The sequence below is a fragment of the Peromyscus californicus genome, unplaced genomic scaffold (genome assembly GCF_007827085.1).
Source record: "Peromyscus californicus insignis strain IS unplaced genomic scaffold, ASM782708v3 Scaffold_22__1_contigs__length_63687245, whole genome shotgun sequence".
Classification (NCBI taxonomy): Eukaryota; Metazoa; Chordata; class Mammalia; order Rodentia; family Cricetidae; genus Peromyscus; species Peromyscus californicus.
In genome coordinates this window covers 53,855,978-53,870,873 of record NW_026294525.1, presented here as the reverse complement: position 1 = coordinate 53,870,873, position 14,896 = coordinate 53,855,978, and the positions used below count along the sequence as shown (strand labels likewise).

Below are 14,896 nucleotides of genomic sequence, written 5' to 3'. Positions count from 1 at the left end.
TGTGCATGTGTGTGTACATTTGGGTATGTGTATATATATACATGTATGTATAGGCCCAAATATGAAAGAAAACGTGTAATGATGCAATATTTATCTTTCTGTCTTTGGCTTATTTCACCTAATGTGATCAACAGTTCCATCTCTTTTCTTCCAAATGACATAATTCCATTCTTCTTTATGGTTTGATAATAAAACTCCAATGAGTCTATAAACCATAAACCACCTTTTCTTGTGTTTTTACTTGTTGAATGACATCTTGGTTGATTCAGTACTTGGCTATTATGAATAATCTCTCTCTCTCTCTCACACACACACACACACAAAAAACCCAAAAATGAAACACCAAAACACAACAATAACAACAACAACAAAACATGCAAGAAGTTTCTGTAGTATGCTGACTTAAACTCATGTGAGTTTATTCTAAGGCTGTGATTGAACACAAACAATGCTGATGAATATGTGGGATACCAGGAACACTGCTGGTGGGAGTGTAAACTGCAATAGCCACTGTGGAAGACAGCATGGAGATGCCTCAAAAGACTAATAACGGAACTACCAGGTGATTGAGCTTTACTTTATGCTCATTTCTGTCTGATACTTCTGTCTCCAAACTTTCCTTTTTACTCGGATGTGACTGCAGTAATTGTGAACATTGACCAGGATATTTAGTAACAGCTACGTGACTGTCAGTCTTTCACCCTTCCAAGCTCACCTGCAGCCTTCCTGGCAACCAAGTCATCCTATTCTCAGAGTGTTGAGCGTGCTTTGTCACTTCCAAAAACTTCAAATACTTAGATAAAATGCTTGTAAATTGTATGTTCCTCTTCTCTATCCCCTGTGTCTTCTCCTACTCCTGTGCTGTTTTTATTGTTGTTTTTTTAGAACCTGGACCACTGGCTTTGGAGTGTTGGATGACTCTGTGTTTCCCTTATGGAGGCTTTTCTAGACAAATTTTCTATTTACTTTTTGCTTCTTTTCTTTTCCTCCCCTGCTTTCTTGTACAGCAGCTCCATTACTCATCTCTTTCTTTCTTTCAATTGTCTTGAAAGCATCTTGAAACAAAGAGAAAATGAAAAATCTCACAGCTCTATGATTGCTATTTCAGTACTCAGAAACATGAAAATTTAATGATGAGTGCCAAACTTTTACAAGTGAGTATTTTTATTCAATGCACCTTAATATCTTGATGCTATGTCTTCAAATGTATGAATAAAATAGTTGCTTTCGATAATGGCATTTAGAATCAAAGATTATAAATTACCTTCTGGTCATAAATATCAAATCCATAATCAGCAATAAAGCTGTATTCCTTAATTACTTTGCTTTTACCATCTGCCAAGAATACATTAAAGAATGTAGTAAACAAAAAGAGTGAGCTGTAAGCCCTGACTGGAATTCTAGTGAAACACCCCATAGGAGTTCTTTCTTCCAGTAAATGACACATTACTGCAGTGTAAGATTGGAGGGAAGGCGAAATAAAGGTAACTGTCAAGAAAGATTGAGAGGCAAATGCAAGATGGGTACGAGGCAAACCGCTTTCAAGCTGTCTTAAATTTAACTCTTGGTTGGGTTTTAACACATCGTTGATGTTGTCCCTACCCTCAGTACTCAATTACGCTTGTACAAAATGGCATTTTTCATGATAACTTGTTAGACTTTGAAATGTAAGTAGCTTTACATAAGAAAAGCAAGATATAAAACTCTGGGCAAAATTTCAAAGAAGTAACTGTTGGGTTTGAGAGTCTGATGCATTTGAGCCTGAAAATTGTTTTCTCTGCTTGGGCAACATACTGTTTTCTATCAGTTTGAAGCACATGGAATGTTCAAGTTGGAAGGATCTTGGAAATCATCTAATCCAAGGATTCATTATACAGATGAGTGAATTAAAATAAAGATTATGGGAAGTGTAAAGATGAATACACGGCCTGTCTCTGATGATTCAATTGTTTCACATTATTGAAGCTGTTAAAGGATGAGACTAAGCCAAGGGGATAATAAACCAGCCAAGTGATGAACAAACAAAAACCCTACTGATAACTGATAGAACTTTGAATTAAAAAAGAGAAAACATAATAAGGGCTGCATTTATTCAAATGAAAATCATATGAGCCATGGAAGAGCTTGTTATGACTTCAAACAGCTGCCAAGATTGAGAGGAAACTGGCAACTACTCTAAATAAAAAAAATAAATTAAATTAAAAAAAAGTCCATTCAGGCTAAATGGCTTCTGAAGGACAACTTAGCATTGGATAGTGTGGTTATTAGCATTAAACATTTGAGCTTTACTATCAATGACACAGTTTTAAGAAAATTTGAAGTGTGGAATAACAGCTTTCTAATATTATAGCACTATTTTAAAAAGTAGAAATAGGCAATATTTTAAGATTGAGTTAGAATGTCAATGGATTTTTTTAATTAGTAGAACTTCATATTCAAATATTTGCTTTAGTTTGACATTTTGTTACTATTTTTGCTGGTAAAATCTATTCAGGTTGAACTGGAAAGTTGTCAGTGAGCAAAGTGCTTGTTGCATAACTATGAGGACATGGGTACCAGCTCCTATGTAAAGACAGAGGTACACTTCTGAAAACCTAGCAGGGGTGTGGTGAGGGGGAAGAAGAGCAGGTGCGTCTAGGGTCTCCATATTTCCCAGCCCAGTCAAAATAGGGAACTACAGGCTCAGTAAGAAACCTTGTATCAAAAAATGAAGTAAAGAGTGATAGAGAAAGACGTCTGACATTGGTGAATGCATCTGCAAACACAAGTGCACAAATGCATACACAACCCCACAAAATTAAAGTAAGTAAACGATCTGGGGCAAAAATGCTATTTTGACAAAGACTTACCTTTTAACACTGGGAAGATGAAGATAACAAGACATAGTGTTAAAATAAACTTCAGCGTGAGCCGTGAATGAATGAAATGCACAGGATAATAAAATAAATAAAAACAGATTATAATATGTGTATATACATATAGTTTATGAATTGAGCAGTGAAAAGTACCCATAGTAGTTATAGTCTGAGTTATAAGGAAACCCTGTTTAAATCAGTTCCAGAGAACTATTTATTATAGCCATGAATTTAGTTTTGAATCAATGATTTTATTGAGTATATAGCAAGCAAAAATAAAATAATAAATACGACTAGCAGATGGACACAGCAGAGAAATGGTGTGACTTTATCAAATCAGGCACTCACAACATCCATCTGAGATGACTAGAGTAGACCAATCGAGAGAGCAGACAAAAGGTGGCATCATCAAATCATGGGCTTCTGCTGAATATTGACGTTCAGCAGAAGAGGACTGGGGAAGGTCAGGCAGTCAGGTGGAGATCCCCACCGAGCTTCTACTCCATGGATGAAATTTTCACCACTGTGCTTCCAGCTTCCCTTTCATGTTTATGTCATGAGATAAGAATTAGTAATGCCTGTTGGGAATTCTTTCCTTTTCATTTTATTTTATTTTATTTTACAATACAATTCAGTTCTACATATCAGCCACGGATTCCCTTATTTTCACCCCTCCCGCCCCCCCTCACCATCCCCCCAGCCACCCCCCATTCCCACCTCCTTCAGGGCAAAGCCTCCCCCTCGGACTGAGATCAACCTGGTAGACTCAGTCCAGGCAGGTCCAGTCCCCTCCTCCCAGGCCGAGCCAAGCGACCCTGCATAAGCCCCAGGTTTCAAACAGCCAACTCATACAATGAACACAGGACCCGGTCCCACTGCCTGGATGCCTCCCAAACAGATCAAGCCAATCTACTGTCTCACTGATTCAGAGGGCCTGATCAAGTTGGGGGCCTCTCAGCCATTGGTTCATAGTTCATGTGTTTCCATTCGTTTGGCTACTTGTCCCTGTGCTTTATCCAACCTTGGTCTCAACAATTCTGCTACTCACATCACCAGAGAGGCTACCTGGAAAACAGGACCCCAAGAAAGACACAGGGATTGTCCAATGACAGAGAAATGGAATGAGATCTACATGAACAGCCTGGACATGAGTGGGGGAAATGAAGGGTGAGGGTCGAGGGAAAGAGAGCTTGGGGGAGCGGGAGATCCCAGCTGGATCAACAACAGAGAGGGAGAACAAGGAATAGGAGACCATGGTAAATGAAGACCACATGAGAATAGGAAGAAGCAAAGTGCTAGAGAGGCCTACAGAAATCCACAAAGATACCCCCACAATAGACTGCTGGCAATGGTCGAGAGACAGCCCGAACTGACCTACTCTGGTGATGGGATGGCCAAACACCCTAATTGTCGTGCTAGAAACCCCATCCAATGACTGAGGGATCTGGATGCAGAGATCCATGGCTAGGCCCCGGGTGGAGCTCCGGGAGTCCAATTAGCGGGAAAGAGGAGGGTATATATGAGCGGGAATTCTTTTCTTTTACACCCCCAACTACTTCTTGTTTGTCCTTCCCTTATTGAGCCAGAGGACCAGCCCAGGCTGACATTTGATGTAAACATCCTTGGGTCTGAAGTGTAGAAGCAAGCTCCACTTCTAGAGCTGGCTTCTCATTCAGTGGAAACAGCACGTGACAAGTTATCAATACAAAGTATATTGCACCTAGTTAAGAAACAGACAAAATTTCAGCGTTTGACAAGCTACCAATGCTGCAGTGTGTCTGGGTAGCAGAGGAAAGCAAGGACCTCAGGAACATTCCAGTGTCATTCCTACTTAGCCTCATTTTGGCCACGTGATGGTGGGCATACAGCTTTAAACATCTGAGATTCAGCTTTCAGTCTCTGTCTTAATGGTAATTGCCACAAAGCATATAAATGGCCAAAAGTGAGGCAGGAACAAAAGCAATGTCTTCATCTTTGAGCCCCTAACCGAGGGAAACTCATGAGTTAAAATCAGGGCATTGGCTGATTAATCAAGGTTAGAGAACAAAGACAGGAAAGGCAGTTGAGAAGACAGTAATTGAACTGGAAAATATTCCTTTGTTCCTTTCCCTAAGTAAGTATTACAAAGGATACCTGGGAAATGCTAAGTCCAGCTGAAGGTCTAAACTAAAATTCTCACACTGGAGAAGTTGTGCCAGCCAACTCAGCCAGGTACTAAAGAGCATCTAAGTCTTAGGGTGTAAGAGGATCTAATCATGTCTAAGGATTACAGGTTATTGATAAAGAAGGTAGGAGACCTTTTTGTTTATGACTATATAAGCTCACTAATTTATAACATTTGGTGAGAAACACAAACTAACTTAATGGCATAGTACTTGTGGACAATAGTGATGCAATCTCATTTTAATATTTTTGAATTTTAGCTGATTTTCTTTCTACTATGTTTTGTGATGTCAAGATATGAGTGTGTGAACACACATGAAAATGAAATGGAGTCTGATAATTTATGGACAAACATACCAGAAGAACAACATCAGTGAAGGGTGATGTCTAGAATTAGACACAGGTGGAATACAGTCTCTAACTTTTCATCTGGAGAGATATTTGTCTAATAAGTTCATAGTTGTAGGCCTCAGTTTTCTTGTCGGTAAAGTGAGGCTACAAACATGACTCAGTTGGCATGGGAAACATGGAAAGCAGTAAGCAGTGATCTCAGCATGAACTCAGTGTTTAAGTTACCCCTCTTCAAAGTTACGACTGACTAATAGGAAGGAAAGATGTGACCCTGTAGAGAGGGAAAGCGTTAAGGGATAGAAAGACAGAGATGAAGGTAAGTGGGGAGGAGCTATGAGCAGAAAGATATAATCAGCTTATCAGAACTAATTTTGTGTGTATGTTTAACTAAGGATCTCTGTGGACATTGCATGAGTTAAATGGCATAAAAAAAACTTCTCTTTCTCTTGAATTTAATTCCTGTAAGACATGTTTAGTTGATATTGAGAGATTTCAAAAGTGCATTCCTGAAACTGATGGAGAAAATAGAAGCTGGCCACTGTTACATCCTGCCCATCAGTTTCTTTTTGTGAATTTTTAAATAAAATTCTCTTGCAAAGGAATTTGATAATAAGTAAAATAATTTATTTGCCAGCTGAAATGCAAAATAGAATCTAAAATTAGGACTTAATTCTGTACTAGTGCCAAAGTGATTGAAATACAGTGTCCTTAAAATGTGTCACTGAAGATGTTATGTTGGTGGTAGACAACAAAAAGATGAGCCAGAGGAGGCAAAAAGGTGCCAGTTTGTGCATATTTGACATGAAATTCAAGAAAATTTAGGTTTCTCTTTTAGACATATTTGTGTACATTTCAGTACTTCTTGCTTTCCACCTCCATATCTCAGGAAGAAACTCTGGAACATAAATGATTTTATATGATTTTTTTGTGTGTTGTTTAAAGACTTTGGCCCAGAGAAAATTTCCCAAATTTGACACAGACATAGGAAGCCATAAAATTAAAATATATATATATATAATATTCATCATGGACTAAACAATAGATAAATATGAAGGTGGTTCCAGCCATATGGGACACACTTCCTCTCCAACTGTTTGTTTGGACCTTTCTCTAAATACTATCTACCAGGAGGTCATGGGAGGTAGTGCTCAGGGCATCTGTTGGGGGTAGGTTCTTAGGTAGCACAATCTAAAATGTATCAAAATTCCAGATTCTTTTTGTTGTTGTTGTTGTTTTTCAAGACAGGGTTTCTCTGTGTAGTTTTGCGCCTTTCCTGGAACTCACTTGGTAGCCCAGGCTGGCCTCGAACTCACAGAGATCCGCCTGGCTCTGCCTCCTGAGTGCTGGGATTAAAGGCGTGCGCTACCACCGCCCCGCAAAATTCCAGATTCTTAAAGGAAACCCCTTTAAGAATCTTGTTTTCTGCAGAAAAAGTGTAGATACTTGAAGAATGTCCTAAGAATATCAGGGTATGTTGGAAACGCTCCCCAGATCTAAGTCTTCAAACACCAGAGGATGGCTAATCTTGCAAGGGTGTCTTCCTAACGATGCATGTAGCCTCAGTCCTCCTGTCTTAGCATTGTTTTAGCAAAGGTTATTCAAACAATATCTTGGGGAAAATGAAAAATTAACCTATAACAATGATTTATTCCAGAAATGGTAATTTACTGGCAAAAAGTCAGACAATTTGAGAAAAATTTTCTCTTTAACATTTACCTTTTGTTATCCATTTAATTTTGTCATCAGAGACTGTGTTACTTGTCTGAGATAAAATATGAAGAAATTATTATTTTATTACAATAATTTTTCTGACTAAAACATTGATTTTCTTTCCCAACATTTCCAACAATTTTCTACTCAGTATTTTGCTTAGGTTCTTACTTATAGGACTGGCTTCCTTTTAAAAATTGTCTTGTAATTTTATGCCCATTGTTAAAAGTCCCAATTATATTCCATTTCCTTTTTTACAATTATTTTCTGAACCATGCATTTAGAAATTAATTTCCTCTATCTCCAATTACATTTCTTTTTATTTATATTTCTTAATCCTTTTGGGACTCCTTAAATCACTTTAAAATGTGGAGCCTCCTCAGACTTTAAAACAGCTGCTGAGCTTTTGAAACCTCCTGCTTGAGATGTGCTCATGACTTCCCTGAACTGTGTTTTAGGTGCTCATCTGAGGCAGGCCTGAGTTCCCTCCAGGGATTTGGTGTACTCAACCAGCTTCTTCTCCATGTCTCTCCTGATGCCTGGATAAAGCACCGTTACTCCAGCCTTGGAGTTAGTCTAGGACAATAATGCATAGATATAACATTCAGCTCCTGCAGTGCAAACAGGAAACATCTCCAACCTTGATGAACACAGCAAACTACCCTCTCTCCTTACCAGCTGATGCAGTCACTCCTTAAACTCACCATGTTTACTTCTCCTGTTTCTTTTATTAGATACTTATTTTGGAGAAAAGGGAGTTGCATGACTTGAAAGTAAGCTGTAGAAATAAGACACTTCGAAGCTAAGTACTTTATCATACATTCCCTATCAATAATATTGTCTTGTAATCATAGTACTGCTATCACACTTAGAAATATCAAATCCCATATCATGGAGTCCCCAGAACATATTAAAATTCCCCTAAGTCTCTCCAGTGTGTCTTTTATCTTTATTTTCTACAATCAAGTTTCCAGTCAAGGATCATATGTGAACTTGGTTATTCATCTCTAGTGCATCTCAATCTGTAACAGTCACCTTAACATTTATAATACCATAGATGGGCTTTTTGATGAAAGGAGGCCAATTTCATTCCATCTCTTTAATTTGCCTGTTCTTTCCTCACAAGCTCGTCCTATTCTCCATATTTCCTATATATTCAAATTTAAATGTAAGCTTATATCTTAATCAGATTGATTATTTATACAAGAATATGTAAAAGTCAAAGTTGTGGTTCTATCTTTATCATATCAGAAGATACCTAACACTGCAACATCTCATAACTGGTGATATGCCCAACTGCTTAGAGAATGGAGAGATCATTTGACCATTTCTTTGGTGATAGATTTTCCTTTTTGCAATGAACCAATTATTGTGGAACAACACTTAGGTGCCATTATACATATTTCACCTTCTATACCTATTAGTTTTAGAGCATGAAGGTGATTTTTTTTTACTTGATTTATTTAATTATTTTACTGGTAGCTACAAAACAGAGATTTTCAAATTTTATCTTTCCTCTAAAATCTGTTAGTTTTAATTCTAGAAAAAAGTTTACTCTTATTGAAAGGTATATGATTGCTACAACAATGTCTTTTATTGTTGTTTATTATTATTTTATTGTTGTTATCCTTAGTTGGTTGTTTGAATTAGTTATTCAAGAAGTTGAATAACAATTATCTATTGTTCAAAAGTTATGTCCTTAATATTTTTCTTCTTAAAGACAGTCTTAGATGGGTTAATTTTGAAATATGTGAAGAACGAGTGTCTACAGTAAATTTTCCAGAAAGATGTTATCTTTGTTATCTGAGATATTAAAACATTATTGTATAAAATTCCAGTGAAGGCCTGGAGAGATGACTCAGTGGTTAGAAGTACAAGATACTCAGAGGATCCAGGTTAAATTCCCAGTACCCAAATGACAGCTTAAAATGTTTCTAAATATAGTCCCAGGGGAGATGTATGTGCAGACAAAATTTCCATACAAATTAAGTAAAATTAATGGATAAAAATTTAAAATGATTCCAATCTGCAGCTTTCATTGGATACTTCAATCATAGTCCTTGTATAGGTCTTAGAGACAAAAACTATGCTTCTTTCTTAGTTGATTTCTAGAAAGTTAAAGCTATTTTTTTGAGGTGGATAGCACTTAGCATATGTAGAGAAGCTATTGAATATGTGGAAGAATTGTGATATGTTCTAGTGAGAACATATCTCTATGAAGAGAAATAAATCACTGTTGCCATAACAAAATCTGTAGTAGAAATAATGTCATTGAGAAATAATATATGCCTGGTTTTCCTAATGGGAAGAGACTGGACTGAACAGTATCACTGAACATACCTTCTAAAATTTAATAATGATAAAATCTTCAGAAAGTTAATGAGCTTTTTCACGTACACATATTTATTATCTATATATATTTTTTAAATTACTCAAGAATCACTAAATATTTATATTATCATAGGGAAATTTAGGGCTCTCTGGTTATTTTACAAAATTAAAAGTAGGAATTCAATGATTAATAAAAATTGTTTAAAGAAAATTACAATTAGAAATAATTAGTTATTTATTGTCTTAGTCAGGGTTACTCTTTTTTGTGTTGAAATACCATGACCAAATCAAGTTGAGGAGGAAAAGGTTTATTTAGTTGATACTTCCATGGTGCTGTTCATCAATGAAGGAAGTCAGGACAGGAACTCAAACAGGGCAGGAACCTGAAGGAAGGAGCTGAGACAGAGACCATGATGGAGGAGTGATGCTTGTTTGAACAGTCTTCTTCTTCTTCTTCTTTTTTTTTTTTTTTTAAATAAAACTCAGGACCACCAGTGCAGAAGTGGCACCACCCACAACAGACTGGGCCTTCCACCATCAATCACTAGTTAAGAGAATGCCCTACAGGCTTGCATTCAGCCTGATCTTATAGAAGCATTTTCTTACTTGATGTTCCCTCTTCTCTAATGACCATAGCTTGTGTCAAGTTGACAGTTACCTAATGCAAGTTGAGTAATTTTATGCATAATACAAAATTGTGTAAAAACATTGTCACTAAATTTTCTTATATGTTAATGCGGACTTTCAAAATTTAGGTCAATTCACTGATGAAAGAAATCATAACAGACAAATGCAGAAGTCAAAAGAACGAGATCACTTTAAGGAAGAAATTGTTTGGACTAGTTAGTTCACAGACAAAAACAAAAAACAAAAAACAAAAAGCAAAAAAACATAGCTCTCTGACATCATCTATTCTTCCTAGTAAAAAATGTAACTGAGACTGTATAATTGTTAAGAACAAAAAATTTTCCTTAGGATTCTAGAGGCTGGGAAGTCTAAAATAAAGACAATAGTAGATTACGTGTCTTGTGAAGGCTTAAGTGTCTCTGATTCCAACATAGCACAACATTGCTGGAGCTGTGCACAGCAGAAAAGATGTAAGATCTGGGTGGCTCTCTGATGACTCTTATACAATGTCCTTGATTTTATTCCCCCATTCATAAGGATGGAGAACTCACAGCCTAAACAATTTAAAGACCACTTCTTAACACCATCTTCAACTTTGTGATTTAGATTTCAACATGTAAGCCTTGGAGGAATGCACACATTCAGTCCATACACTTCTTTATGGTCTATTCTGGGTGTCTATCTTCAACAGGGATTATAAGATGTACAATTCTGATATACTGGAATCTTTAAACAGCTTCATTTTAAACATAGACCCTAAATTCTTCAATAATCTTTAAGATTGAGAAATACAAATATCAAAGCAGAGAAGAAAATATATACCTTATAGATTCTAATGAAATTAAAAAAACAAATGACTTCATAGTAAAATCCAAACTATGTATGCCATACCAAGATTATGCTCCTGCATAATTGGCAGAAGCAAGTCTATTCTGAAAGTAGGAACAAAGACAAAACTTATACAGAATACTAACAAAATTGGTTAGCTAGAAAGATGACTAAGTGGTTAAGAGCACTTGCTTTACTTCTAGGGGACCTCGGTTCTCTCCCAGACCCACATGGTAGTTCACAACTGTAGTTAGGCATGCATATATGTATATACACATATGCATGTAAAACACTCATACATAAGAAAAATATTAAAAACATTTAAATTAGATCAGAAACTACACCTCAATGTAAAAGTTTATTTCAGAAAAGTCTAAATGAGTGCTTGGATAAGTAAACTCAGCAGTGAAACAAATAGAACTTATGTAGTAGTAGTAGTAGTAGTAGTAGTAGTAGTAGTAGTAGTAGTAGTAGTAATAATAATAATAATAATAATAATAATAATAATAATAATAATAAAGCATTATGGAAATAACCAAACTAAGAGTCTAGAAAGAGACAGAGAAATTAAAATGTGATAGATGGGTTAAATAGTGGACTGGAGACAAAGAAAAAAATGAAAAAATAAGAGAAATAGATATATTCCTTAAAACTACTTCATGAAGACATGGAGACAAAAATATAAAAAGGAAATTGAGAGAAACAGAATGAAAATAAGTCTCAAATATTAACAATCAATATATACTAGGAATATAGAAAATATAAAACAGAGTTTAGAGCATAATGTATTCAGATCTCAAGTACTCATCATTTCCCAGAACCGAAGAAACACAAATACTCTCTCTCATCCAAATTGCCCCCAAATATCTGGTCATGTTATTGTTTTCTCACAAACAATGATGTGAAAATCATGTATCTGAACTCTCAATTCATTGTATAGAGATTCTGAATCTTTTGTAATTTCCTGAAGTATAGGGATGAGAGTAACATCTTTGCTATTTCTACTAAGTGTCTTTTAACCTCATTGAGTTTGTGTTAATGGCATGAGTCTTGGAGGGAGTAAGGACAGCTAAGCGAGCCTCAGGATGGGCTGTTTGCCAGAGGAACCAATCATTATCCTAGCAGTGGGAATTCTCAGACCCATCTTCTGTGTTCCACAACATGCTTGGAGATTGTGTTCCATTCCTTAAGGCCAATGACTTAAACATGCATGTCTACATATGATTCCCCCAAAGTTGTAAATAACAGGTTTCAGAAAGCATTGTTGGTGAACTCCTTTACATGGTAAGAGGATGCTTCATCTCTAACACAGTGAGAGGAAAAATTCCTGCACTGTATTAATCAGAGTTCTCCAGAGGAACAGAACTTATATAATATATATAATTCATATATATATATATGAATTTAATTGAAATGACTGTGGTCCAGCTAGTCATATAATGGCTGTCTACTAACAGACTGTCCAAGAATCCAGTAATTGTTCAGTCCAATGAGGCTAGATGTCTTGGCTGTTCTTCAGAATATGCTAGAATTCCAAAGATGTAGGCTCTAATGCTAGTGGAGGAACAGATTTGCTACCAAGAGCTAGATTATGCAAGCAGGCAAAGAGAGCAAGTTTCCTTGATGCCCTTTATATAGGCTGCCAGCAGAAGGAATGGCTCAGATTAAAGTTAGATCTTCTCACCTCAAAAGATATGGATTAGTACTTCAAGTAATTTTATTAAGGAAAAAAAAAACTCTCACAGGTGTGCCCAGCTGCTTGAGTGTATATACTCCATAGGGTTTTGTACACTTATGTGTGTGGTGCTTGTTCATTGCAGAATAAGGCACCAGATTCCCTGGAGCTGGAACTACAGATGTTTGTGAGCTGTCCACTGTCAGCACTGGGAATTGAACTCTGGTCCTCTGCAAGAACAGTAAGTACTTCCCAGACATAGATGTGACATCTCTCCAGCCCCATAAAGGTGTTGTTAATCATATGTCACTAACATAAACTAATTCCTTATGCTCTTGAAGGAATAACAATACAGATGTTATAAGCATAAGCAATTGCCATGTTGTTGATTTGGCACTGGTTTGGTGATAGTCCATATTCACTGGAAACAGAGTCGCTGTGGAAGCTGAGGGAAAATTCCTTACAGATTTTGCCTTGAGTTCTAAAAGTGACTTTCTCAATAGAGTCCCATTTTAACATTTATGAAGTTGAGAGTCACACTGTATCAGTGGGAGTCACATTGTATCACTGCAGATCCCACTATATCACAGGGATTCGTACTATATCGCTAAAAAGTCACACTGTATTATTGGGAGTCACACTATTATCACTGTGGGATACACTGTTTCATTGGAAATCACACTATTATCACTGAAGGTCATACTGTATCACTGCAAAGTCACACTGTCTCACTGCAAAGTCACACTGTATCACTGAGGTCACACTGCATTTCTGGGGGGTCACACTGTATCATTAGGGATCACACTATATCACTAGGATTCACACTATTATCACTGTGGGACATTGTATCACTGGAAATCACACTATTATCACTGGAGTTCATACTATATTACTACAGTCACACTGCATCACTGGGAGTTACACTGTATCACTTGGAGTCACACTGTATCACTGTGGGTCACACTGTACCATGGGGATCCACACTGTACCACTGAAAAGTCAGAATGTATCACTGTGGGTCACACTATATCACTAGGAGCTACACTATTACCACTGTGTGAGACTGTATCACTGGGAGTCACTGGAATTAATACTGTATCACTGTAAAGTCACATTGTGTCACTTTGAAGTCACAACTGTATCACTGGGGTAGTAGTGCCTCACTGGAACCTTGTGCAGCTCTTTCTTCTAAGAGACTTTAAAACAGATTTTGTCTTTCTAAAGAACATCTTAAAATTTGATCATTTTTCATTCTGTGTCTGAGCAGAGGCACAGTGGAAGCGACACTTATATCAGGAACTTTGGAAGGGAGACATTCATAACATTTCAGGTGGGATCAGTTACAGTGGCAGGTGTCAGTGAACCTGCCAGTCTGCTGAGTCTGGAGTAATTGTTGCTTGCCTAAGGCTTCCCTAGTTCCTTGGGTGATAGATATTGACAGGGAGGAAGAGACTTGTGAAGAATTTTCTTGCTGATTTATGGACATCCCAAATGATGCCTATGTGATTCTCCGTGTGTTTCAGGGGTGTGATGTATTTCCACGTCACAGTCTGCTTACCTTGTGTTCACAATTGTGCCACTTTCTCCCCAAAGACCAATGCATCTGAGGAGTAAGAGAGACTGATGTTCTACTCCGAGGAGGCTGCTCATAAACGATCCCTCAGAGTCACAACAGAGCATAAATGAGTGCTTTCAGGGGCCTGTGAGGGAGCAGTATCTATGGAGACTTGGTTCTTTCAGGTCTGCTTTAACTTATGCTCGCAGAGCACTGACCCGGGGACTGGCCCAGAGAAGGCTCTTCCCTGACAAAACAACAGCTTTCTTCAATCCAGGAAAAACACAGGCCACCTTTTCCTAAGAGTTCAGCAGTGAGCCTCATCAGTGTTCATTGGACATTTTAATGAAACTTAGATAATAAAAAGCATGAGTGTTTGGAGGTGGTTCAAATGGGGAATAGAATTTATTGTAGTTTTTCTGAGTGAGATCAAGCGTTTAGAATGAAAAGATACAAGGAGTGGAGGCCAGTAGAGAAGTCAAACTAGTAACACATGTAGGATCTAGTTATTAGAACACATAGGCTTTCAAAACTCTTGACAATCGGTAATAGAGCATTGACTAAATAAGGCAAAATTAGGTAATTATTCCATTTCTTATAGACTGTTCAAGTACAAACATTAGAACACTTATTCCATAGAGCTCTTGGCCTTCCCCACTGCCAACAATGGGATCATAAAGCAGAAGAGGATATGATATAGACTGAGCAGTGTTTATTAAACAAGGCTAAACAGTATCATTTGCTTCACATTTTTGGTTATACGTCTGTAAATTTTACCATTTAATTATAGACACCTCTCTG

At 37.1% G+C, this 14,896-nt stretch overlaps 1 long non-coding RNA gene across 1 annotated transcript in view; it reads left to right on the top strand.

Annotated features, from left to right (window-relative positions):
* LOC128118161 (uncharacterized) overlaps nucleotides 1-14,896 on the top strand; it is a 134,023-nt gene that overhangs the window by 43,151 nt on the left and 75,976 nt on the right. The window contains exon 2 of the long non-coding RNA XR_008221031.1: nucleotides 12,686-12,781. This is a non-coding gene — a long non-coding RNA (uncharacterized LOC128118161). The remainder of the gene's footprint in view (nucleotides 1-12,685; nucleotides 12,782-14,896) is intronic.